The sequence below is a fragment of the Erythrolamprus reginae genome, chromosome 2 (genome assembly GCF_031021105.1).
Source record: "Erythrolamprus reginae isolate rEryReg1 chromosome 2, rEryReg1.hap1, whole genome shotgun sequence".
NCBI lineage: Eukaryota > Metazoa > Chordata > Lepidosauria > Squamata > Dipsadidae > Erythrolamprus > Erythrolamprus reginae.
The window spans coordinates 205,408,117-205,432,671 of NC_091951.1; the positions used below are offsets into that span (position 1 = coordinate 205,408,117).

Genomic DNA, 24,555 nt, shown 5'->3' on the forward strand with positions numbered 1-24,555 from the left:
GTGTTTCTCAACCTTGGCAGTTTGAAGATGTGTGGACTTCAACTCCCAGAATTCCCCAGCCAGCAATTCTGGGAATTGAAGTCCGCACATCTTCAAACTGCCAAGGTTGAAAAACACTACAAAATTGGAAGTTTATTGGCCTGTTTTACAGCTTTTTGACTCTATAATGTCCGTGCCTTTTCCCAGATGCATTCTTGGAAATGTGATACATTTTATTTCTGCTAGTGGAGTCCTACCATCTTGATAGATTAGCTGTCATTTAATAATCAACCGTAGTCTAAGAGGCCCTTCCCTCCCCCTCTTTTCGGAAGATCTTAGCCATGACTAAATATTATGACTGCATTGACCTTAAAATGACCCTTACAAAGAATGTAAGCTTGTTTCATAACCTGATTAAGATTGGAGGAGAGTGGGGCCTCTGGCCTTATGCTTTAATGAATTTTGTGGAGAAAATGTCCTTAGCAGAGGTTAAAATGTTTGTGGCAAGTATCCAATCCTATGAGCCAATCTGGGTCTCCCAGTGCTAGTTAAAACATCAGGAGTCTTACTCCTGCACTAGCTTTCTATCATGGATCAAGTCCCGCACTATGTGTTGTTAGCCTTAGGTGACTGTCATCAACCTGTTTATGTCCAGTGATATTTTACTAAAGAAGACCCATGAATTATCAACATCGCCTTCAATTCCCCCACCTCCTCCTTTTAAGCAGCACTAATGACTTGATCAAGGGTGGGGAATGTCTGAGAGAATTGATGCCATCTCAAGTAGGAGGAAAACTCTGACCAATGTTAATTATTATTATTATTTATTAGATTTGTATGCCGCCCCTCTCCGTAGACTCGGGGCGGCTCGCAACACAATAAAACAATTCGTAACAAATCTAATAATTTAAAAAACATTTTAAAAACCCCATTATTAAGCAGACATACATACAAACATAACATACATAAATTGTATTGGCCCGGGGAGATATCTCAATTCCCCCATGCCTGGCGGCAAAGGTGGGTTTTAAGGAGTTTACGAAAGGCAAGGAGGGTGGGGGCAGTTCTAATCTCTGGGGGGAGCTGGATACAGAGAGTCGGGGTCGCCACAGAGAAGGCTCTTCCCCTGGGACCCGCCAAACGACATTGTTTAGTCGAAGGGAAAGTAAGAAAGTAATGAGCACTAGCAGCTGCTAAATTAAAAAAAAAAAGAAATCAGGCCTGAGGAAAACGGTTTACCCGATAATATAAATGTGTTTGTAGAAGCGACAGGTTGGAATTAGAATTTTCTGTGTCGAGATTCCATTCTGACTCTGCTGCACATTTGGTCAGTAGTAGGTTTCCAGATCAATTTCCCATAACCATGAGGGCTAGCTGCTTGCTTGCTTCTTATTGTTTTTTTCAAGAAAGCTCAGATTCTCAGGATTCCACAAATACTGAATTCTAGTAAGCCATACAATACACACAACACACACACACACAAAGACACACTTTTGTCCAACTCTGAGTCTGGCAGATTTCTAAAACTATTCCCCCCCCCCCAGCCTTTCCTCTCCCTCAAAAAGATGATACTGAATATTACTACAAGTTGTATAAACAGAGTCACCTCTCCCCTCACTTTTATGTAATTGAAAGCTTGACTTTCCATATAGCCGCTGTGTGAAATAAACGAACTGTCCATTCAGGTATGCAAAAAATAAAATAAATAAAAAAGATTTCATTTGATCCCATACATTCTGAGTGTGCAAAACAAGTTCTATGCTAGCTTATAAGTACAGTATAAGGGTACCTTGTTGTTCTTGGTAATCACCTTCCTCTCCTTGTTCTTCTGACCCTCGTCTAGGGAGGTATGCAAAATGACTAAGTTTCTAGTCCCTGTTGGACCCTGAGTGTGTTGTATGCCACTTTGCATTATCCCAGGATGCAAAGCAAGTGTGCTTTGCGCACCAAGAAAGGGCTGTATCACAAGAAACAGACATAAATGTTACATGTCAAGTTACCGGCTGGTCTTGGCCAGCCTTGTCTTACTCACTGAATAGCCAATCACAAAAGTGTGTGTGCAGACATAGCAGTACAGGTCAATGCTTCAGGGGAGAGGCTGGAGAGAGAAGCCCTTTCCTTCCATTGTGGAGTTTGTTAGGATTGCATGGCTTGGATCCATCCTAGGGAGCCATTCCCCGGTTCCTTCTTTGCTCAGCTCTTCCAGTCCCTGCCAAAAATGGGCCGTGCCATATCAATGCCTGCCGCTTCTGGAAGCCCATTGCTCCATGTTCTCCTCTGAACCATCCGTGTAAATAAAGGTCTTTATAACAAATGCTCTTGTGTATCAAAACAATTTCCGTCAATAAATGAAAAGAATCTGTCTTCTCTGAACTAAACAATAAAGACAACAACAATTAAATGGACTTCTCTGATGACTGCTGGCTCTTCTCACTTCTTCTTCTTCTTCGGTTGGTCCTCACACCCTTTGGGAACCAGAGAAACCAAACGGGAACTGGATGGCTCTTGAATCACTGGTGGGGGGGGGGGGGTGTTCCAACCTTTTTTTCCCATCGGGTGCCAAAAGTGTAGTGCGCGTGCCCTGTTGCACATGCGAAAGGATACACACACACAATGCAATTTTTTAAATTATTATTATTATTTATTAGATTTGTATGCCGCCCCTCTCCGTAGACTCGGGGCGGCTCACAACACAATAAATCAGTTCATAACAAATCTAATAATTTACAATTTAAAATATTTAAAAAAACCCATTATTAAGCAGACATACATACAAACATACCATACATAAATTGTATAGGCCTGGGGGAGATGTCTCAATTCCCCCATGCCTGACGACAAAGGTGGGTTTTGAGGAGTTTATGAAAGGCAAGGAGGGTAGGGGCAATTCTAATCTCTGAGGGGAGCTGGTTCCAGAGAGTTGGGGCCGCCACAGAGAAGGCTCTTCCCCTGGGGCCCGCCAAACGACATTGTTTAGTTGACGGGACCTGGAGAAGGCCCACTGCAATGCCTTTCCTGTGTGTGACCCACCGCCCATACCCCTGCGACACCCTCCTCTATTTGGGCCTCACATCCCAAAACAATGGTGGGAGAGGGGAAAAGCCTCCCATCCCTAAACAGAGTTGGGAGTGGAGGGAAAGCCTCATGTGCCCAAACAGCATTGGGGTGGAATCTCCAGAGATCTGGGGAGGAACAGGGCCACAGAAAGTGAGGGGAAATCCTGAGCTTGTCTGACCTGAAAATCAGCTGGCCATGGGGAGGCACTCACACATGCTGTGTGGAGCTGAGCTGGTCAACGGCTCGTGTGATTGCAAAGAGGGCTCCCCATGCCACTCACCATCACGGATTTGGCTACTGGAGGTCCGAAAGGCAGAGGAAGAGTGAATGGTGTTAGCAAAGGAAGTGGTTTCCTTCCCCACCCCCCACTTGTCTGGTTTGGGGTTTTGTCCTGCTGACTTTCCTTTTCCATAGCAGTGTTTTCTTTGCCCGAATTAGGGTGTAGACAATAACTTTGTAATGCAGTGTTCCCTTGACTTTCACGGGTCCGACATTCGCGAAAAAGTCTATACCACAGTTTTTCAAAAAATATTATTAAAAAAATACTCTGTGGGTTTTTTTGCACACCAAGTGTTTTCCGGGCCACCCAATGTACAATACTGTGCGTTCTAACTCTCCTCCTTCCCCCCCCCCCTAGCCGCCCTGCTTCTTTAAATAAAAGCTCCACTTCTGCCCTAGCCTCCCGATCTCTCCCCTTTAATTCTCGGAGCGTTGGTACGCTCCACTTGAAGCCAAGCCTTACTGCTGCCCACCGCCGCCGCAGCGAGTGTAGCAAAGCCCCCAGCTTGCTGCCCCATTGCCCCTGCGGGTTCTAGGGGTAAGTAAAACCAGGAATGGAGGAGGGAGGGGGAGGAAGGAAGGAAGGAAGGAAGGAAGGAAGGAAGGAAGGGTCTCTTCTTCATGGAAATTTGGCTTTTGCAGGCGGTCTTGGAATGTATCCCCCACTAAAGTCAAGGGACCACTGTACTGTGTTTCCCTGAAAATAAGACCCTGTTTTATATTTTTGAACCCAATAAGCTTTAGGCCTTATTGCCCTGCATTTAAATTCCCAATTGGGCTTATTATCAGAGGATGTCTTATTTTATAATAATAATAATAATTTATTAGATTTGTATGCCGCCCCTCTCTGAAGACTCGGAAAACAGGGTAGTTCTCTTCGAATGTTTCTCTGCTTTCACATTTTGAACATTCTATTATTGTCTGAATGCCTAGGACAGTGAGGGTGAACCTTTTAGACATTGAGTGCCCAAACTGTGCGCATGGACATTCCCAAACTGAAAGGGAGACAGAAAGTATAGTGGTACCTCTACCTAAGAACGCCTCTAGTTACAAACCAGGTGTTCAAGATTTTTTTGCCTCTTCTCAAGAACCATTTCCCACTTACAAACCTGAGCCTCTGAAACTGTAACTGGAAAAGGTGGAGAGAAGCCTCCGTGGGGCCTCTCTAGGAATCTCCTGGGAGGAAACAGGGCCTCCACCCTTCCTGTGGTTTCCCCAATCGCAGACATTATTTGCTTTTACATTGACTCCTATGGGAAAAATTGCTTCTTCTTACAAACTTTTCTACTTAAGAACCTGGTCATGGAACGAATTAAGTTCATAAGTAGAGGTACCACTGTACAGTGATCCCCCGATTATCGCGACAGTTCCGTTCCAAGACCCCTCGCGATAATCGATTTCTCGCGATGTAGCGGTGCGGAAGTAAAAACACCATCTGCGCATGCGCGCCCCTTTTTCCATGGCCGCGCATGCGCAGATGGTGTTTTTACTTCCGCACCTGGGAAGACCCAGCAGCTGAGGAGCCGCCTGCCTGCCCACTTGTCCGCCGCTTTTCCGCTTGTCCGCCGCTCTGGGAGTTGAAGACCCAGGGAAGGTTCCTTCGGCCGCCCACCAGCTGATCTGCTCGGCAGCGCAGTAGCAGCGAGGAGCCGAAGATGGGGTTTCCCCGTTGCCCACGCAAAGGGGAAACCCCATCTTCGGCTCCTCGCTGCTACTGCGCTGCCGAGCAGATCAGCTGGTGGGCGGCCGAAGGAACCTTCCCTGGGTGCCACCCGCCGCTCGAGAGCAAGAGGGGGAGAGATAGAGAAAGAGAGAGAAGGAAAGAAAGAGATGAGAGAGGGAGGAAGAGAGTGTGAGAGAGGAAGAAGCAAGATAGAGAAAGAGAGAGAGAAAGAAAGATGAGAAAGGAAGGGAGTGACGTCATCGGGTGGAAAAATCGCGATATAGCGTTTCGCAAAGCTCGAGATCGCGAAACTCGGGGGATCACTGTATATATTTTTGCTTCTCCGTAGCCCAAAAGTGACACTTGAAGTCTGGTTGAGGACAACCTCTTTGCTATTTATCCAATGCACCTTGGAAATACTGTTCTCCAAGGATTTAAATAGGAATTCCAGATCTTTTCAATTAATTAACTGGCTCTGTTTTGTCTGAGACTTCCAGCAATGCTGTCTGGGAACTCTGATAGTCCAAATTTGGGCATCTCTGAAAGCACTGGATTGGGAAAAGCTGTGACAAATGCATTTTTTATAAGTTCAACTTGTTTAACAAATATAACTTTGGTTTTTCATTTCTAATGGCCATGTAGCGAGAAAGAGAAGCTATTTGATGTGAAGCGTATCTAGAAAAGACATGATTGGAAATTAACAAAGAAATTGCAGTTCCACCAAAAAAGGAGAAAAGGCAGCGATGTAGAACTACTGGTTAAAGCAAAGCATCAGGACCCATTAAGCCCTCATCACTTTGCTGTGCAGAAGAATTCTCTTCTGACTGCAAATCACCCTGTGCAATTGGAAATCATCCAGTATTTAGTGGAGCTTTGGTGCTTTCCTTGGTCACCTTAGCTATAGTTTAAGTTCGAGGGAAAGGCTTAGGCTAAGATACACTATATCAGAAAAAAACAAATCTAAGCCAGTGTAACGTATTTATTGCGGAATTTTGTTCAAATGTAATGGCTCTTCTGTTTTGTCTCTTGGCTGGATCTCACTCATGGTGTGTAGCTATAATTAGCTGTTTGCAGTCTGACAATTTTCAGCTTTTTACACCCCGGGACTTCTTTTTTATGGGATACCAATTTGGTCCTTTACTTCTCTCTAATTGTGTCCTCATAGGCATAGCAACGGCTTTTGAGAATGAGATACATTAAGGAGGTAGGAATTCTTAAATCCCCCATTTCATTATATAAGTAGTTTTGGATCAAATGAGCCTAAGGAAAACCCAGCCCATCTAGTTCGGTGCTGAAATTATTTGGTGATGCCAAGCCTGTAGGTAAATCAGGAGGACGTTGAGCTATGTGACCCAGTCTTCCCTATGCTTATGATATTTACATATTTGGGCCTCCATTCCCCCATCATTGTCACCTTGGCTCAGAGAACAGGAGATGGGATCCAAGGGTATAACCATGCTGTTCTGCTCGAGTCAATATGACCCGAAATGAAATTTGAGACCTGTAGATTATTTGTCACGCGGATCTCAAACTTGTGATTAATTTACTTTTCCTCATTTGAGGGGCTTTTACTATGAGTGTGGGGTGTTTTTTTGTTTTGTTTTCTTTTTGCTACATGTTGATTGTTACATTTCATTGCACCTGAAACAGTAGAAGTGTGTAGTAAATGTGAACAGAACAACAAGGTTAAGGGAGAAGAACAGGAGAACCTGGAGAATACAGGTTGGTGATGGCTACTTGAGATCTCCATTGCCTTCATAATTTGAATCACATTGTGGATTTGAGATGGAAACACCAAAGAAAGAAAATGGGAGATTTGTGCAAAAGAACCAACTGTGAGCTTAGCTTCAGGACTGGTGGTTATGACCATTGCATAGCACAGACCAGCAAAACAAGCCATACATGAACAGGGCAGAGCTGGTTTACCCGGCATTTTTTGACATGTTTCTCTGTTACTTTCTGATCCCAGCATTTGAACATGTCTCCACTCTAGGAGGGAACATGCATAGTGGGAGAGAAGCCTTACACGGTAATGAAATCCATTTTTTTAAAACTACAGGTTCTGTGGGTCAGTAGCCTTACACGGTAATGAAATCCATTTTTTTAAAACTACAGGTTCTGTGGGTGTGGCTTGGTGGGTGTGGCAGGGGGAGGATACTGCAAAATCTCCATTCCTTCCTCACTCCTGGGGGAAAGTCTCCATTCCCACACCACTCTGGAGCCAGCTGAGATGGTATTTGCCAGTTCTCCAAACCACTCAAAAGTTTCACTATAGGTTCTCCAAACTACTCAAAATTTCCACTACCAGTTCTCCCGAATCTTTTAGAACCTGCTGGATTTCACCCCTGGCCTTACTCCCAGAGTAATACCTCAAAGAATAATAATGATAATGATAATGATAATAATTTATTAGATTTGTATGCCGTCCCTCTCTGAAGACTCTTGTGTACCTCTTGTTTTGTGTGATGCTGAGATCCCTTAAGCATATTGTAATGCTCCACAATGATATTATCAGACTTTTTCCCTTATACGTCAAGGGTGATGACTTTGGAATGCAGGCTTGTTTTGTAGCCTTTGCTGATTTCAAAGAAAAAGTAAGAGGAGGCTGGCTATTCAACATATTTCTGGCTGGAAGGAAGTGAAGGAAACTGGGTGTTATGGTGAGGATCATGGATTATTTTCCTAGCAACTCCCAGACATTTTTAGCACCCACCCTACACATGTGTGAAAACTCTTCCCTGCAGCTAAGCAACCTTTCCTTTTAGTTGGGCCCAGTTCCAATGGAGATCCTTTCCCTGATTCCAGCAATATTGCATTTTCACTTCGGCTACTTTTAGTCATTATTAATTCATTAAACATTCTATTCCCCAATCCTCTATGGCAATGCTTCTGACCCACAGCAACTTTTAACACGTGTGGCATTCCACTCCCATTCTGATGGAGAATTCTGGGAGTCTTTGGAGTCTTTTCAAACCCCATTCTTAGATTGCTCATGATGATGATTAGTTATGACCCAAGGATCAGAAACCAACAATAAAATTAAGTGAAATGAGATGTACCGTAATTTTAATATGGTGACTGGAATCAAAGAATCAACAAAATGAACTGTACTGTCCTTGTGGCTCTCTGAGCCTGTTTTCTTGTAGACATTTCATTACTAATCTAGGTAGTGCCCGTCAGTTTGATTATCAGTGCACTTTTTATTTTTTTTTGCATTTCCTCCCCTCAGTTAGCTCAACACTTGGCATTAAGCAGCGTGGTAGGTTTGCATATGCATATATATTCATCAATGTAAATGTCAATGAATAAGCCTCCTCCCCTCTTTTTTCCCAAAGTGAGGTGACAATCCTGCAGCTGAAGACTTTCTGGTTGATAGTAGATTTGTGTGGTGGGGACAGATTCCCAATGGCTATAATTACCACATCATAGCCAGAAATTCAGCTGCACTTTTCTGCGTCACAAGGCAAATCCAAGCAAAGCTGAACTTATTGATGGCACTGATGATATGCTGAGGAGATGGCTCTCTCACAAGAAAGACTTATTGTGGATTTGGTATCTTAATTCTCTGGAAATATTATATATTTCTAGTCTTGCATTCTTCAGATTTGCTGAGGTCTGGGCCTCCAATTGAAGGTTAGATTGTTTGATATACATATTCAATAATGCTTTCAGTGTACAGTATATTGTTATCAACATATATACTTCTATAATATTCTTAACACCAGATGGCAGCAAAATCTGAGTTCTAATTTCCATTTGGAATAGCTAACTATTAAACTGGGGCCAATTTAGGAGCCGTACATTCAGATAGACAGAAAGGCACATATGAATATTATTAGAAAATTGTACCCCTGTTTCCCCATTATGGAGATGGAATTTAGACCTGTTAAACAGTGTGAATTGCTTTTGAGGACACTGAGAAAGGACTTTTACTTTCTGTTTTGTTAAAGAATTCCTCCAGTTTTGCTTTGAATAAATTCCAGTTTTGGTCTTTGATAAACCATTGTAACTGAAGCTACATGTCACTTTTTTTTTTTAAAGGGAGGTGGATTTTAGTATGTTTACCTTTTTTTGTTTTTAAATTTTCATGATGAGTTCGGCATATCAAAAATTATTCCTTTTGTACAAACCAATACCTTTATGCTTTTGTGGTTTTATTTAACCCTAGGGGCTGTCAGTCTGTAACCATCTTCGTTTTTGCTATGTTCCCTGTTCACATAAATCAGAAATGGAATATTGTGGTGTAGTAGAGTTTCCCTGAGTAATAAACCATGAGATATTGGTTTTCGGGGCAATAATGAACAACACCTGGTTTATAGGGCCATGAAGCAGAGGGCAGTCTTGGTAATTTGAAAGAGAAGAAGGAAGAGTGGCAGAAAGTAATTCAACAATGAAGTGTGGCTTTAATCAACTGGCAATAAGAATTGCTATCTAGCTGCACTAGAGTGTATTGTATCTGAAAGATTTCTGCCAAATACTAACCTACAAGCAAATTATGCCATATTTGAGTTGGAGATTTTTAGCTGAGCCTGACATTACCATTATGACTGAGCAATGGTGTAGGCCCAAACATAGAACCCAAACGTATTGTTATTATCCATGTTTGTATAATGCATTTTATTAAAGCTTGTTGCAAAAATTAAAACCAGAAGCACATGCAGATGACTGATTCAACTAGATTCATTAACTTCTTTATATACAAGAATATAGATGAAATAAATTTTACAATACCAATATAGATTCTTCTTCAAGCAGTTACAGGTAGCAGAGAATAGTTAGTTTCATTTCAGCAGAAGACAAGCACAGAATGGACAAGAAAGCCGAACGGACAGATAGCCACCCTCAGCCTTAAGCTTTCCATTTTGATTCTCTGCACAGACTCAGAAGTGGTTGGCTCCCACTGGCTGATTTAGTTGCTATGCCTATTCATTGACTGACCTTGTTGCCATTGGCTTTCCCAGTTCATGAATATCTTAACACATTTGCACTTCCGTTTTACACATAAAAGGTTTACCCATGGAAGGTTTTATGAGATTAAAATTAGCATAATGTCACATAGCTTTAATAAAGGCCAAGTTAGGACTGTCAAGATCTAAACATATTCAAAAACAGAACAAAAAGTGGAGTATGGATAATTTTAAAATTAATAAGCAAAGACTAGATTTATACATTATATGATCTGTTGATCCACAGCTACTGAATAAGGGATAGATTAGTTCAAAAGTTTGATCGATTAATTTATTGATTGTGCCCATTGACTTGTATGACCACTCAACGTGTGAACTGCAACTCCGAGCGATTAAAAGCATGAAATAAAAAAACTCCAAATATGAAAATACAAATAACCTGCCAAAACAAAATGCAGTAAAACTGAGGGAAAATTTCAAGCATGTCCACATTCCCCAAACAAGAAGGACATATGAAACATAATGAACCAATGCCCAGAAGACAGGCAGAGGACTTCAAGGGCTTTGGAAGGCCTGCAAAAAATGGTGATGAATCAATCATACTCCTAAATGCAAGTTGCAATGTCTCAGAATGAAATATAGTATTATAAAATGGAAGAAATCTCACAAAATCGCCAAATGATGGAAGATTTCAGCATTCTTACTTGAGAACTTGTGAGAACATTAACAATTCAAATAAAAATACTGACAGTTCACAACTTCCTTTGTGAGAATGCCGAGGTCTCTGAAATCATCAGTATTCAGAATATGTAATTTTATCATTTTGATATCAATTATACTTTTGGACCACTGTCTGAAATACTTGGTTTTAAATCTTCGTGGTAAAAATCTTTGGCATCATTTGTTTGTTTATTTTGGTTTCAGAAGGCATCCAGTGTGAAATTTTCTCAGCTGTTGCTTCCCAGATAAGAAGTACTGTTGCATGTCAGTTTTGTTAAAATGTCAACTGTCAAATATTTAATATCAAAATAAAATAATACAGGGACTCAGATCCAGTCAAATATTTAGAGAGAAATTAGCAGATACTGTACTTTGAGAATATCCAGTTAAATTTTCAACATCATAATTCACAGATGAGAATTTTGGGGACAATGTTGAAACAAATTAATTTCACATCTGTAGGGGATGACAGGGTGAGCTGAGGGAGGGGTCAAGCATATCATTTATTTATTTATTTATTTATTCATTCATTCATTTTCATTCATTCATTCATTTATTTAGTTATTTATTTATTAGATTTGTATGCCACCCCTCTCCGTAGACTCGGGGTGGCTAACAACAATAATAAAAACAGCATATAACAAATCTAATATTTAAAATAACTAAAAACCCTTATTAAAAACCAAACATACACACAAACATACCATGCATAAATTGTATAGGCCTCAATTCCCCCATGCCTGACGACAGAGGTGGGTTTTAAGGGGCTTACAAAAGGCGAGGAGGGTGGGGGCAATTCTGATGTCTGGGGGGAGCTGATTCCAGAGGGCCGTGGCCACCACAGAGAAGGCTCTTCCCATAGGTCCCGCCAAACGACATTGTTTAGTTGACGGGACCCGGAGAAGGCCCACTCTGTGGGACCTAACTGGTCGCTGGGATTCGTGTGGCAGAAGGCGGTCCCAGAGATATTCTGGTCCGATGTCATGAAGGGTCATGGTATATTTGTGTGTATGTTTGGTTTTTAATAAGGGTTTTTAGTAATTTAAATATTAGATTTGTTATATGCTGTTTTTATTATTGTTGTTAGCCGCCCTGAGTCTACGGAGAGGGGCGGCATACAAATCTAATAAATGAATAAATAATTCAGTGCCTGAGGAGGGCAAAAACAGCTTCACCCACTCCCTGGAGGTCCTCTGGAGGTCGGAAATCGCCTGTTTCCCGACTTCTTGTGGGCCCAGTAGGCTCATGTTTCACCCTCCCCAGGCTCCAAAGGCTTTACTGGAGCTGGGAGAGGGTAAAAATGCCCTCCCCCATCCTCCTGGAGGCTCCCTGGAAGCCAAAAACACCCTCCCAGAGCCTCTGTGTCAGCCAAAAATCAGCTGGCCTGCACACATGCACATTGGAGCTGAGCTAGGGCAATGGCTTGGGTGCCAGCAGATATGGCTCCGTTTGCCACCTGTGGCACCCATGCCATAGGTTCGCCATCACTGCCATAGTGTTTTACAGCACTCTCTGGTTGGTTTACAATGTCAGCATATTGCCTCCAACAATCTACTTCCTTATTTTATCAATCCTGGAAAGATGGGAGGCTAAGTCAACCTTGAGCCCTGCCAGGATTTAACTCCAAGCTGTGGGCAGAGTTTGCCTGCAATACTACACTTTAACCATGGTGCCCTCAGTACCTTGTGGAGGGTCCTTCATAACTTTGCATGGTTGCTGGGAGACTAGTGATAAGTCAAAGACTAAATGTCCTTCCAGTGGTAGTATGAAGATCTCAAATTTGGGCTGGAGGAAATGACACAGAAAATGGGAGTCCCCTTTTTCTTACATTATTTCCAATGGTTAAGTATGACCAGATAGAAAGATCCAGGCCCACTTGCATTTTAACCCACGGCCCAATGGTTCATTATGGAATGATCCCCACTGAGAGGGAAATCAGCTTAGCTGTTGCTACGGTACCAGCTATGCCATTGAGTAAGGAGAGGCATGCTTGTTTCCACAGGAAATTTTGAATCATGTACAGGCACCTTTTCCTTCTTCTGGCATAGGCGAGTGGAGGCAGTTTATGGGATATTACCAGTGTTTCCCACCCTTGACAACTTGAAGATATCTGGACTTCAACTCCCAGAATCCCCCAGCCAGCATTTGTGGCTGGGGAATTCTGGGAGTTGAAGTCCACATATCTTCTAGTTGCCAAGGTTGAGAAACACTGGATTTTACCATGGGCATATGGAGGATTTCAATGTATGCTTCAGATGTCCATACGGAGATGAAAAAAGTAAAGGTGAAATTATAGTTCTGGTCTTACCCATCCATATGTCCAGTCATGGCCAGTACAGATGTAGAGCACACAATATACATCTATGAAGGATATTTCTTCCCAAGTATTTAATTTGGATTTAGAAATACAGTACCCAACCTGCAGCAACTGTAAACAGTTCTGCAAAACTATCATTGTTTTTGGTTGAAAATTTGGAAATAAGGATTATAAAATAATCCGACCCCCGCTCTAAGAAAACCAGGATTGGGTTAAGGAAACCAGGATTTATGACGATAGAGAGGCACAGACGTTTGGCATTTGGGAGTCTCATATCCAAATGTTACAATCCTGTGAGAAGAATTCCTCCTCCTCCTCCTCAATGCCCCCCTGTACAAATATGTTTTACCACACACAGAACTGTGCATAGTTTCATTATTATTTATTTATTACTATTTATAGGGCTGCCCGTTTCTTGGCAGCAACTCTCATAAGACTGAAACTCAATAAAACAAATTTAATAATTTATTGTATTTGTTTGCCACCGGGCTATTTTTATTATTGTATGCAGACTGCATATGTTTAAATCATGATTCACAAGCAATTATAGGTGGAGTTATATATATTCTCAAAACAAAATAAACCATATTTCAGTTCAGTGAACTGAACCAGTAATTTCAGCCTTGGGTATTAACAACCTTTTGATTTGAACTCATAAAGCAATAATCAGTCCGTGAAAATGTTAAAAATTCTCTTCAATTACCTGGCAATTACCATATATATAAATATTTAGTTTTGAGGTGCTTGCTTTTTAGCAATAATTGGCTCATATCTAGGTATGTTGGATGTCAGGTGTATTATCCGTAAATCTGCTAGGAGATTTAAGAACAATTTATGTATATGCTCCATGTTTTGTTTTGTTTTGAAACCTGAAACCACATAGCTTTAGCAGTTTGGCCTGAAAACCTAATTTACAGATGGCGGTATCTTCCTGTATGGAACAATCATTACCGAGTGTGGGACTTGAAGTCACGTCTCCAGCCTGACTCTATTCTTAGGCCGATCTAGAACGTTCCTAACCTCACCCATTACCTTCCACATTTTCTGGACTACAGCTCCCAATAACCATTTGATAGATTTATACTACATTATAGTTTGATATGGATGATGCCTAATTAAAGACCATTAAAATATTCATAGAACTAGAGATCTCAGGATTTCCTAGTTTTAAAGTAAATTTATTATTATTATTATTATTATTATTATTATTATTATTATTATTATTATTAATTTATTAGATTGGTTGATAGTCATTGTGTTTGGAAATTCTTTTTTTTCCAAGGTCGCCCCAACCGAAAGTAGCTATTATGTGATTTAATAGTTTAGTTTTAGCTTCACAGGGTCTTCTGGTTTTATGTGGATATTCCAGCTTTTTTACTGGTAGATCATAGCTCACCTGGTTTCGGGGGCTTGGACTTTGATTCTTCTTGTCTGGTGTTACTTGCTAAACCATGATACAAAAGGTACAAGGTTTTACTTTGCTGTTTATTGCTTGTTTATATTTCCCTTGTGATACTTATAGAAAGATTTACTGTTCGATCACATCTACTTTATTAGATTTATATTATTTGTTTCCAAGTTCATTGTCAATCAGTTGGTTTCTTTCTTGGAAAAAAGCCCAGTATTTTTAGAAGCAGGTACGATATTTTCATGAATATGTTTTAACTCTGTACCTCAGCCATGTGCTTCATAAAAAGAAGCTCCCAGGGAAAACGTTCCGTATACCAATTATTTTCTGCTCCAGAGGGCTAGCAGCGCCTTTGTGGCATATGACCATATGGAAATGTTCTAGCCCCCGCTGCCATCTCAGACTTACTGTATTTGCATGTTTAGCAAGGAGAACAATTCACAGTAAGGGTGGGAGAGAGAAAGAAAATCTCCCATGGTTCAAATCTAGGCACTGCAAACCGGAGAGAGAAGCTATGCATTCTGTCATTGTTATCAAGAGTTGTGATCAATCTACTTAGTGCTTGTGGGAATCCTATGCTGTTTGGTCAAACACGCTAGTAGGTCTGGCGTGTTTGTGTGTGTGTGTGTTCCCATGCTGCCAGGTATTCCTGTATCACCAACAATAACACTGGCAAGAATCCAGAACTTCATCGGCTGTTCCAAGCAGTTCATCTATGTTATCTCAGTCATCTTTAGATAGCTGTTTAGCAATCGGTATCATAATCTCATTATTGCAGAGAGCACAAAGGTTAGGTGTGAGCCACCTTGTGAGTTTGTAGCCACGGCACAGCTTCTCTCAGGAGGCCGCAGCAAATTAGTTTCTCTGACAGGGAATCTGTATGTTTAAGCATTATTCAATCAGACACAGAACAAGTCAATTTTTTAGCAGCAAAAGCCAGGTGTAAGATAACAAAATTCCCCTTCCGCTTATCCTGTATGCATTAATTCCCGGAGTCTCCATATGCTTCTTTTCCTGCTATTGCACACTTTTGAGATCAGGGCTCAACTTAAATATATATATATATGTTAATTAAATTTATTATTTTTATTTTATTTTATTATTTTTATTATTTTATTTACCATATGGCACATGTTAGCTAGGGATCACCAAGGTGGCAAGCTGTGCCTGTGTGAAAGGATTTTTTTGTGTTTCCAAGCGGTGTCCAGTTGGGGGAAACTCCTTTCTTGTCCCTACGTGGTTTATTCGGTCACGGGAATTGAGCCGCCAACCTCAGCAGTATGCAACCCAGCATCTTACAAGATAAGCCACTATGTACCCCAGAGCTCAACTGATAGAATGAGATAGAGGAAACAAATTAGCAACAAACCAGACAGACAGACAGAACAACCATTTGCTGTTGAAAACAATTACAGTACTCTTTTCTTTCTAAACAACAGGGGCAACTGAGTTAAGAGGCGGATCAGTATGGTTTGCCCTTTAGTGGTAATATCCACCTGGAAACATATTCCATGCAGAGATCCATAAACATCCAAACTAACGTAAAATGTATTTGGCTCCTCAGGTTTCTTTTCTGACACTAGATGATGAACACTGAAATCCCAATATCTCTGCATAGAATTAGGGCTTGATAAACATTTACTGTGTAATGATTCATCATCATTCCTTTTACTGTACATCACGAGGATACTTTATACATCTGGAGAACTGGGCTGAGTCAATCCACAGCTGCTTATGCTTCAAGGAAAGCGTTAATCTTAAAGAGGCCACAAGATCCTTTTGCTGTTGTTATCCTGTGTTCAAAAATCTGTACCAAGGATGGCGAAACTTTTAGACACTAAGTGCCCAAACTGCAGGCATGTGCATTCCTAAACAGAAAGGTGCAAGTGTGAATGCTTATGCATGAATGTGTGAGTGCGTAGACATGCATGGGCATGTGTAGCAGAGACCCAAAGACCGGCTGGCTCATAGGATGTCAAGCATCCCACCACCAGTAGCGTGACAAGAGGTAAGATATTTTTCTTTCATGAGCATCTCTTTCATTGTTTGCAGGGAAACAGAAGCTCAAGAAATAAATGCCATGGAGGTCTAATCTGGGGCAAAGGCAGGGGTGGGCAACAGGCAGGACAGGGTGGAAATGAAGATGAGTGTGCAGCTCCAGCTGTTCGGAGAGAAAGTTTGGAGAGAAAGCCTAGTTTTGCCCAGACCTTTAGGGATGGATTGATACCCTCGAAAGAACCCTGCAAGCTGATGTGGGCAACTCAGTCAAAATCTGTTCCTCTGCATCTTGGATTGAGGTGGGATGGGAAACATTTCTCTTTCAGAGCATGGAAAAATGTCCTTCAGGCTGCATCTCAGTGACGACCCTAAATTGTTTATCCTTCTTAGAGCATATCCAGAATTTTAGCACTTAAATTTATATACCACCCCATAGTACAATGATGGTGAACCTTTTTTTTCCTTGGGTGCTGAAAGAGCATGCACATTTGCTATCGTGCATGCGTGAGTGACCACACCCATAATTCAATGCCTGGAGAGAGTGAAAACAGCTTCCAATGACCCCCGGAGGCCCTCTGGAGGCCAGAAATGACCCATTTCCCAACTTCTGATGGGCCCAGTAGGCTTGTGTTTTGCCCTGCCCAGGCTACAAAGGCTTCCCTGGAGCCGAAGGAGGGTAAAAACACCCTCCGCCATCCCCCAGGAGGCTCCCTGGAAGCCAAAAACGCCCTCCCAGAGCCTCTATGTGAGCCAAAAATCAGCTGGCCGGCACACACATGCACGCTGGAGCTGAGCTAGGGCCAATGGCTCGCGTGCCAGCAGATATGGCTCCGCATGCCGCCTGTGGTACCCGTGCCATAGGTTCCCCCATCACTGGATTAGAGGAATTAAATCGGAAATTTAGTTGGAACGTTTCCTCACTGCCATTTCTGTTTTGTCTAAATGTGGTATTTCAACATTATTTGGCACATATTAAACTTATCCTTAGGTCTGTAATGGGCTTGTTGCACATTGTTATCCCATCACTCATATTTCCAGTGTCACATGATACCATTGCACCCCTTGTGCTTTTTTACTGTTTCCATTGCACAGGTTAGGCAACTGAGTTGTACGGAAGAAACCTGAAGCCCAACCAGTATGGGACCATTGTTCAGTTTAAATTTAAACCCGTATCCCATGACAAGTTGACAACCCTGTATGATCAAGCCACACGGATGTTCTTCTGTGTTTGGCTGCTGCTCATCTGTCTCATGTCCCTTCCCTTTCATTACTGGTTTTTCCGATGGTTTGAATTTTGCCATGGATCAAATATACAGGTACTCTTCAACTTACAACTACAGTTGATGTTGCAGTGTAGCATGCATGTTAGAATAGGATCATATTATATTACAGTATATATATTTGGACTTCTAGCGTAAAATGCTCTGCTTACCCTGATTCCATTACAGCCAGGATAGGACGGAATTAACTTGCTTAAGTCTACATTTCTGGTGGAATTTGCAACAGGAAGACAACTGGGACTTTGCAGCACCTCAGTTGAGACTAGAATTCCCATTGCTAACCATGGCAGTTTTTAAGTGAGTCAGGCCCGATTTTATTTTATTTTTTTTGCCACAGTTCTTAAGCAAATCACATGGTTGACCAGCAAATGCAGCTTCCCTCCTTGATTTTTGCATGTCAGAAGCTGGGTGGGGAGTGGCAAGTGGTGATCATGTGACCCCAGGGTATTTGCTCATATGACATATACATTTGCTCATATGACTATTGGGATGCTGCAACGAGATTTGGATATAAGTCCGGCTTTTTTCAATGCTGTTGAAACATTGAACAGACACAAAATGGATGGTTATGAGTGAGGTCTACCAGTAAAGAGAGGTTTTTCAACATGCAGATTTAGAGGAATATAAAGGATAATAGAGAGTGGCGACACTGACTATTGGATGGACCTAGCTGGCCTGGAAATTGTGCAGAGTTTACTATTCACGAAAATACAGGTGCTTAGATGATACAGCCACCTGGAACGTTGGTATTGAACCCAAGGGCAAGAACACAAGGTCACATCTTCATTCCCTAAGTAGCAAGCTGCCCGTCTATTAAGCATGAAGGGTGTGAAACAAGGATAAGCTAAACATGGAAATGAGGAGGACAAGCTTTGTCTACTTGCTGGGGAGGAAATGGTGACTCAGAAAGAGAGGAACTGCCTGGGGGACATAGAGTTTCCTTCTCTGTTATGATAGGAATGTACATAGGCAGGACACAGATCTGGATGTCTACTGGTTCTTCAAGCTATGCTGGCCCATGCTGAGGGCACTCCTAGGGTGTTCCACTGACATTTGGATCATACTTGCAACCATCTCTTGCTGGATGAAAAAGTGAGATGTTGATTTGAGTACCATGAAAACAGTGAAGAGCTATCAAAATTTTTACTACCACACTGTGGCCGTGGCTTATGCAAGACGCCCTGCATTTTCTTTCAACTTCTTTCAGTGCATATAGGGTGTTCTGGCTCCCAGGATACAAAAGCAAAACAACAACAAATCTAATTAATTAAAAATTACTACTAAAATCCCATATATAATAAAATCAGTCAACCAACTCATTCACAACCACACATTACATCTCGTAAACAGAGGAAGGGGGCTGGATCTAATTGCCCCATGCCTGGCAATATCAACGAGTTTTGAGGCTCTTGCAAAAGGCAAGGAGGGGGGGGGCAGTGCGAATCTCTGAAGGGAGCTGATTCCAGAGGGCCAGGGCTGCCATAGAGAAGGATCTTCCCCTGGGCCCCACCAGACAACATTGTCTAGCCAATGGGACCTGGAGAAGGCCAACTCTGTGGGACCTAACCAGTCGCTGGGATTCATGTGGCAGAAGGCAGTCCCGTAAGTAATCTGGTCCGATGCTATGTAGGGCTTTATAGGTCATCACCAACACTTTGAATTGTGTCCGGAAACCATGGAGTGTTGGAGAGACATGGGTGTATCTAGGAAGACTCATGATCGCTCATGTGGCTGCATTCTGCACAATTTGACGTTTCCAAACACTTTTCAGAGATAGCCCCATGTAGAGAGCATTACAGTAGTCGAACCTCGACAAGGTGATAAGGGCATGAGTGACTGTGAGCAAAGACTTCCTGTCCAAATAGGGCCGCAACTGGTGCATCAGGCGAACGTGGGCAAACACCCTCCTCACCACAGCTGAAAGATGGTGTTCTAATGTCAGCTGTGGATCGAGGAGGACACCCAAGTTGCGGACCCTCTCTGAGGGGGTCAATAATTCCCCCCCCCGGGTGATGGATGGACAGATGGGATTGTCCTTGGGAGGCAAAACCCACAGCCACTCCATCTTGTTGGGGTTAAGTTTGAGCTTGTTGGCACCCATCCAGACCCTAACAGCCTCCAGGCACTGGCACATCACTTTCACTGCTTCACCGAGCGGGCACGAGGTGGAGATGTACAACTGGGTGTCATCAGTGTACTAATGACAACTCAACCCGTGTCCTTGGATGATCTCACCCAGCGGTTGAGATCATATCTCCTGCTCTGTGCTGTGTGCTATTGTTCAGTGCAAAAAGCCTCTACTCCCTGTGGCAAAAACCCCCACATTACCTGAGCTCACACACCTCTCCTGGCATTGCTCTGCAAACCCCCCAGGGAGCCCCACTCCAGTATTTGAGAAGCACTGCTAGCTGTGCAGGTTAAATGAATGAGAGTGATGCAGGGGGATTGGGTGTGGTTCATACTTGATGATCTGTTCTGATCTAGGTGGATTACTGGGACCACTTGGTCTTTCAATCTTAGTTGTGATTTTCCATTGTGATTGGCTGACGGGGGTAGTCAAAGGAGACAGGAGTTGTATACTCCTCCCGACTGTATGTAAATAATGTGATATCTTATTAAGCAATGTGATGGTTATCTGTGGCCAAGGAAGCTGGGTGACTAGGGTGTAACTGGAAAGGAACTGGAAAGGGGAAGTGCTTAGATAAGAATAGAATAATCAGCTTCATCTTGGTGAGGTCCCAGCTGGAGACGACCACTTCAGCATGCTGTACTGAAAATTGCAACAAAGCTATTTTACTTTACCAAGTAAAGGTGAGAAGGATAAACTGGTGAGGTTGGTTTGGGGGGTGGAGTGGAGTGGGGATTACTAGAATACTGTACTTTAATGAACAAATGGCAACTTGGAGTGAAGCAGTTTAGCTCCTATGTCATTAACAGAGGTTGTGCTTATGTGAAAACTTTTACAAGTATGATGTTAATGTTAGACAAAAAAGTGCAGGAAGCGCTTACTGTTTTTAGGACAAACAACAGCCAGCAAAACTAAAACTATCAGATTCAATTTCAAAAGGCTGAGTCAGGGGCCAACAATGCCTTTCAAGAGGGGCCACAATACATGTTTCTTGTTCTCTTAGAGCAGTGTTTCCCAACCTTGGCAACTTGAAGATATCTGGACTTCAACTCCCAGAATTCCCCAGCCAGCATTTGCTGGCTGGGGAATTCTGGAAGTTGAAGTCCAAATGTCTTCAAGTTGCCAAGGTTGGGAAACACTGTCTTAGAGTTAAAAGCTGCCAGTGGAGCATTAGACTTTTCCTATGAATCTGAATATAGATTATGCAGATTGACTGAACGCTCCCTTCCCCTTTAATTCATTCTGAGTTCATAAAGGATATATTGGGGGGGTTGGAAATAGTGACACAATGGATTTACATATAATTGCTAAATTATAGTATAATGGGGAATTAATTTGTAAATTTTTGTGTGAGGCTTCACATGACACAAAACCAGATAATTGTTTCATTCAATGAAAACCTATTAAACTGTGACATGCCTTAAAGTAGCAAGTAAACATCATATGGTAGGCGACAAGCATGTTTTTCCTTTTTCACAACTGTCCATTGTTCTCTCTATAATTCTATTTGTCTTCCCCTAATACTCTTAATTCCTCTCAGCAATATCCTTCCTTTAAAAATATTTGTGCAGTAAGATAGTGTGCAAATTGTTAGACAAATGTATAGTAGCAGAACTTCGTTGTAAGTACCTGGAGTTACTGCTTTTGTAATCAAGAGCTTATTGGATAAATCAAAATTGGTTGAATTTGCACATAAACTGGAGTTAACTCCTGATTAGAATCCACACACTAGTGTGTGATCTTGTATAACAACCCAATTACCCATCCAATCTTTTTTTAAAATGAATTAAATCTTATGAGAAACCAAATCTCATGGGATTTTGGTGATTTTGCTCTGGAGAGTAAATCTGATTTCAGATTTAATTCAGCTTAAATGATTTTTTTTTCTCTTCACTGTAACAGAATTTCCTGGGTGCCATCTGGAGTTCTGGTGAATACTTACGTATTTACAGAGAACTCATTTTCCAGACTGTAACTAGTGGTTTACACAGGGTCAAGGCTCTTACTTTTCTTAGTCCTATTGTTTGGCTTTATATTTATATTTATATTTATATTTATATATATATATATATATATATATATATATATGTGTGTGTGTGTGTGTGTGTGTGTGTGTGTGTGTGTGTGTGTGTGTGTGTATACACACGCACACACACACACTCAAAATATTACACGGGGCAAAATATTTATTTATTGATTGATTGATTGATTTGATTTGATTTGATTTGATTTGATTTTTGTGCCGCCCCTCTCCGTAGACTCAGGGCGGCTCACAGCAATAATAAAAACAATGTACAACAAATCTAATATTTAAAAATACCTTAAAAACCTTTATTTAAAAAGCAAGACATACACACAAACATACCATGCATAAACTATATGGGAGTTTATGGGGGAGATGTCTCAATTCCCCTGTGCCTGACGGCAGAGGTGGGTTTTAAGGAGTTTACGAAAGGCAAGGAGGGTGTTTACGAAAGGCAAGAAGGCAATCCTAATCTCTGGGGAGAACTGATTCCAGAGGGTCGGGGCCGCCACAGAGAAGGCTCTTCCCCTGGGTCCTGCCAGAGTTAAAACTTTTCAGCTAGATTCATGCTAATTCTGATTTTGTTATTAAATCCACATTTATCCACAAGGCATAAATCCACAAGGCATCGAACCAGGAACCTAACAGGCTGGATTTGTGCCACATATGAAGTAAACCAGTAGTGGGTTCTAAGACCCTTTGCTACCGGTTCGAGCGCATGCTTGCATGTGCGATGCTACTGCACATGCACAGAAGCATCCCTGGCAGGATGAAGCAGGCCGAACCAAGAGCAAACCACTGCTGAAGTAAACCCCCACTCCATCTCTAAAAGGTTCAGTTTCTTATTAGTTTGCATAGCAATTAATTTAACTGACCTGGTGAAGCATGTTGTATAAATTGAGCACTGTATTTATATGCTGTGGCTAGTTTACTCCATTAATCCAATTTTCTCAGGGTTGCATAAACTTGCCACCCACATTTAACATGTTACACAAAATCAACATTCCTTCCTTTTAATTTCCAGCCCATCAATCTTACTTAATTTATTACTGTAGTTACAATTCCATTCCCAGATTTAGGAATAAACAGCTTTTTTAAAAAAATGCCTTTGTCACTAGTGTCTTTGCAACACAGATATGTAGCAAATTGACATTTCTCCTGACACAGAGGGAAGTGGCAGGGAATGCTTCACTGGCTAAATTGCTCAGGCTGCTGTAAAAGGCTAAAACACAATAATAATGGCAGTGTTAGCCACTGAGGAGAAGAAAAGTACATATTGAATTGTAGTTTTCTTATTTTTCCTTCAAGGACATACATTTTGCTGTTGGATGGAGCAATACCTGGTTAAACACTGGGGATGCATAATCTTTTTTTTATATGTCAGATTGCATCAATAACTGATGAGTGGGTGAAAGCCATGTTATCATAACAAACATGAGCCATAGATGACCTGTTCCATTTTAAACATGCAGTTGCCCTGAGCAAAAGGCATTAGGTTAAAGGCTTTTGAGCACTTCACTAACCTATCCACTTGCTCTGGTTTCAAAGCGGGGTGCCCATCTTCAGTTTTGGCTTGACTAGTAAATATCCTGTAATTTCCCATCTAGCACACAATTTCTGGAGAGAGCCCATTTAGCATATGGGTTGGACTTCCCAGGATGGAAGGCTTCTCCGTTCAACAGATAACCCAGCATGTAGAAACTAGTGAGAATGAAACTCTGTTCCTCTATATCAGTGTTTCCCAACCTTGGCAACTTGAAGATATTTGGACTTCAACTCCCAGAATTCCCCAGCCAGCGAATGCTGGCTGGGGAATTCTGGGAGTTGAAGTCCAGATATCTTCAAGTTGCCAAGGTTGGGAAACACTGCTCTTTAGGCTAGGTTTCTATCTACAGGTTTCTGTGTAAATTGGCTTTTGTATGAGAGAGCATTCGGTTGATAATCTCATGTTATCCTCTAAAGCAAAGCAAGTCAGGCACAGGTTTATCTCCTGAATCAGAAGTAAGCCGAAGAGGAGACTGACCGAGAACTATTTATTTCTGATTGTCACTCTGCTTATTGCCAAAAGCAAATGAACCTGGATTGTATTTCTTGCTGTCAGAAAAGAGTACATTCTACTGACAGAGAGAACGTAAGTCAGATTTTTATTTCTTTAGCCAAAGTAAACACGGGATTTATATGAAAAGAAGGCAGTCTCCCCTCCCCTTTAACTTTAAATGGGGGGATTATCTTAGATTCACTGAGAATACTGCAAAGGACACATGTGGTGTCTTTTTCTCTCTAATCATCAGTGGGTGTAGGGATCACCATTTTACTTTCAAAGCAATCTCCTTTTCAGATAAGTATGATATTAGGACTATATTGTCCTATATATATATATATCTTTATTTCTATGCTTGGTCAATTATAGTGCCAATGATATTTGCATAATATACAGGCAAGATTAGTAGATTGGTTTGGCTTTTTGTGGCGCTTCGTGTTGGGTGAGCCCCATCTCATTTGATTAGTTTTAGTTTCTAGCTCAATGTGTGGTATATAAAGGCAGAGGAGGGAATCAGCTCAAGAACCAAGTTAAGTGTGTTATGCAAACACAGTCAATATGAATTTAATTAGGCATGCATCATTTGTATAGAATAAAATATAGATGGTGTGCCTGACTACATGCCCTTTGTAAGCCGGGTGTGGAAACACAGGCATGTGTTGGGAGGTGTCCTCCTTACCCACTGACTGCCACAACTGAACTTACCTTTTCTCTGGGTAGGTCAAGTGCATTTAGCAGGGATTCACTTGACCAAT

At 41.7% G+C, this 24,555-nt stretch overlaps 1 protein-coding gene across 7 annotated transcripts in view; it reads left to right on the top strand.

Moving 5' to 3' along the window:
- Positions 1 to 24,555, top strand: part of IQSEC2 (IQ motif and Sec7 domain ArfGEF 2) — a 198,857-nt gene that overhangs the window by 117,519 nt on the left and 56,783 nt on the right. The window lies entirely within an intron of this gene.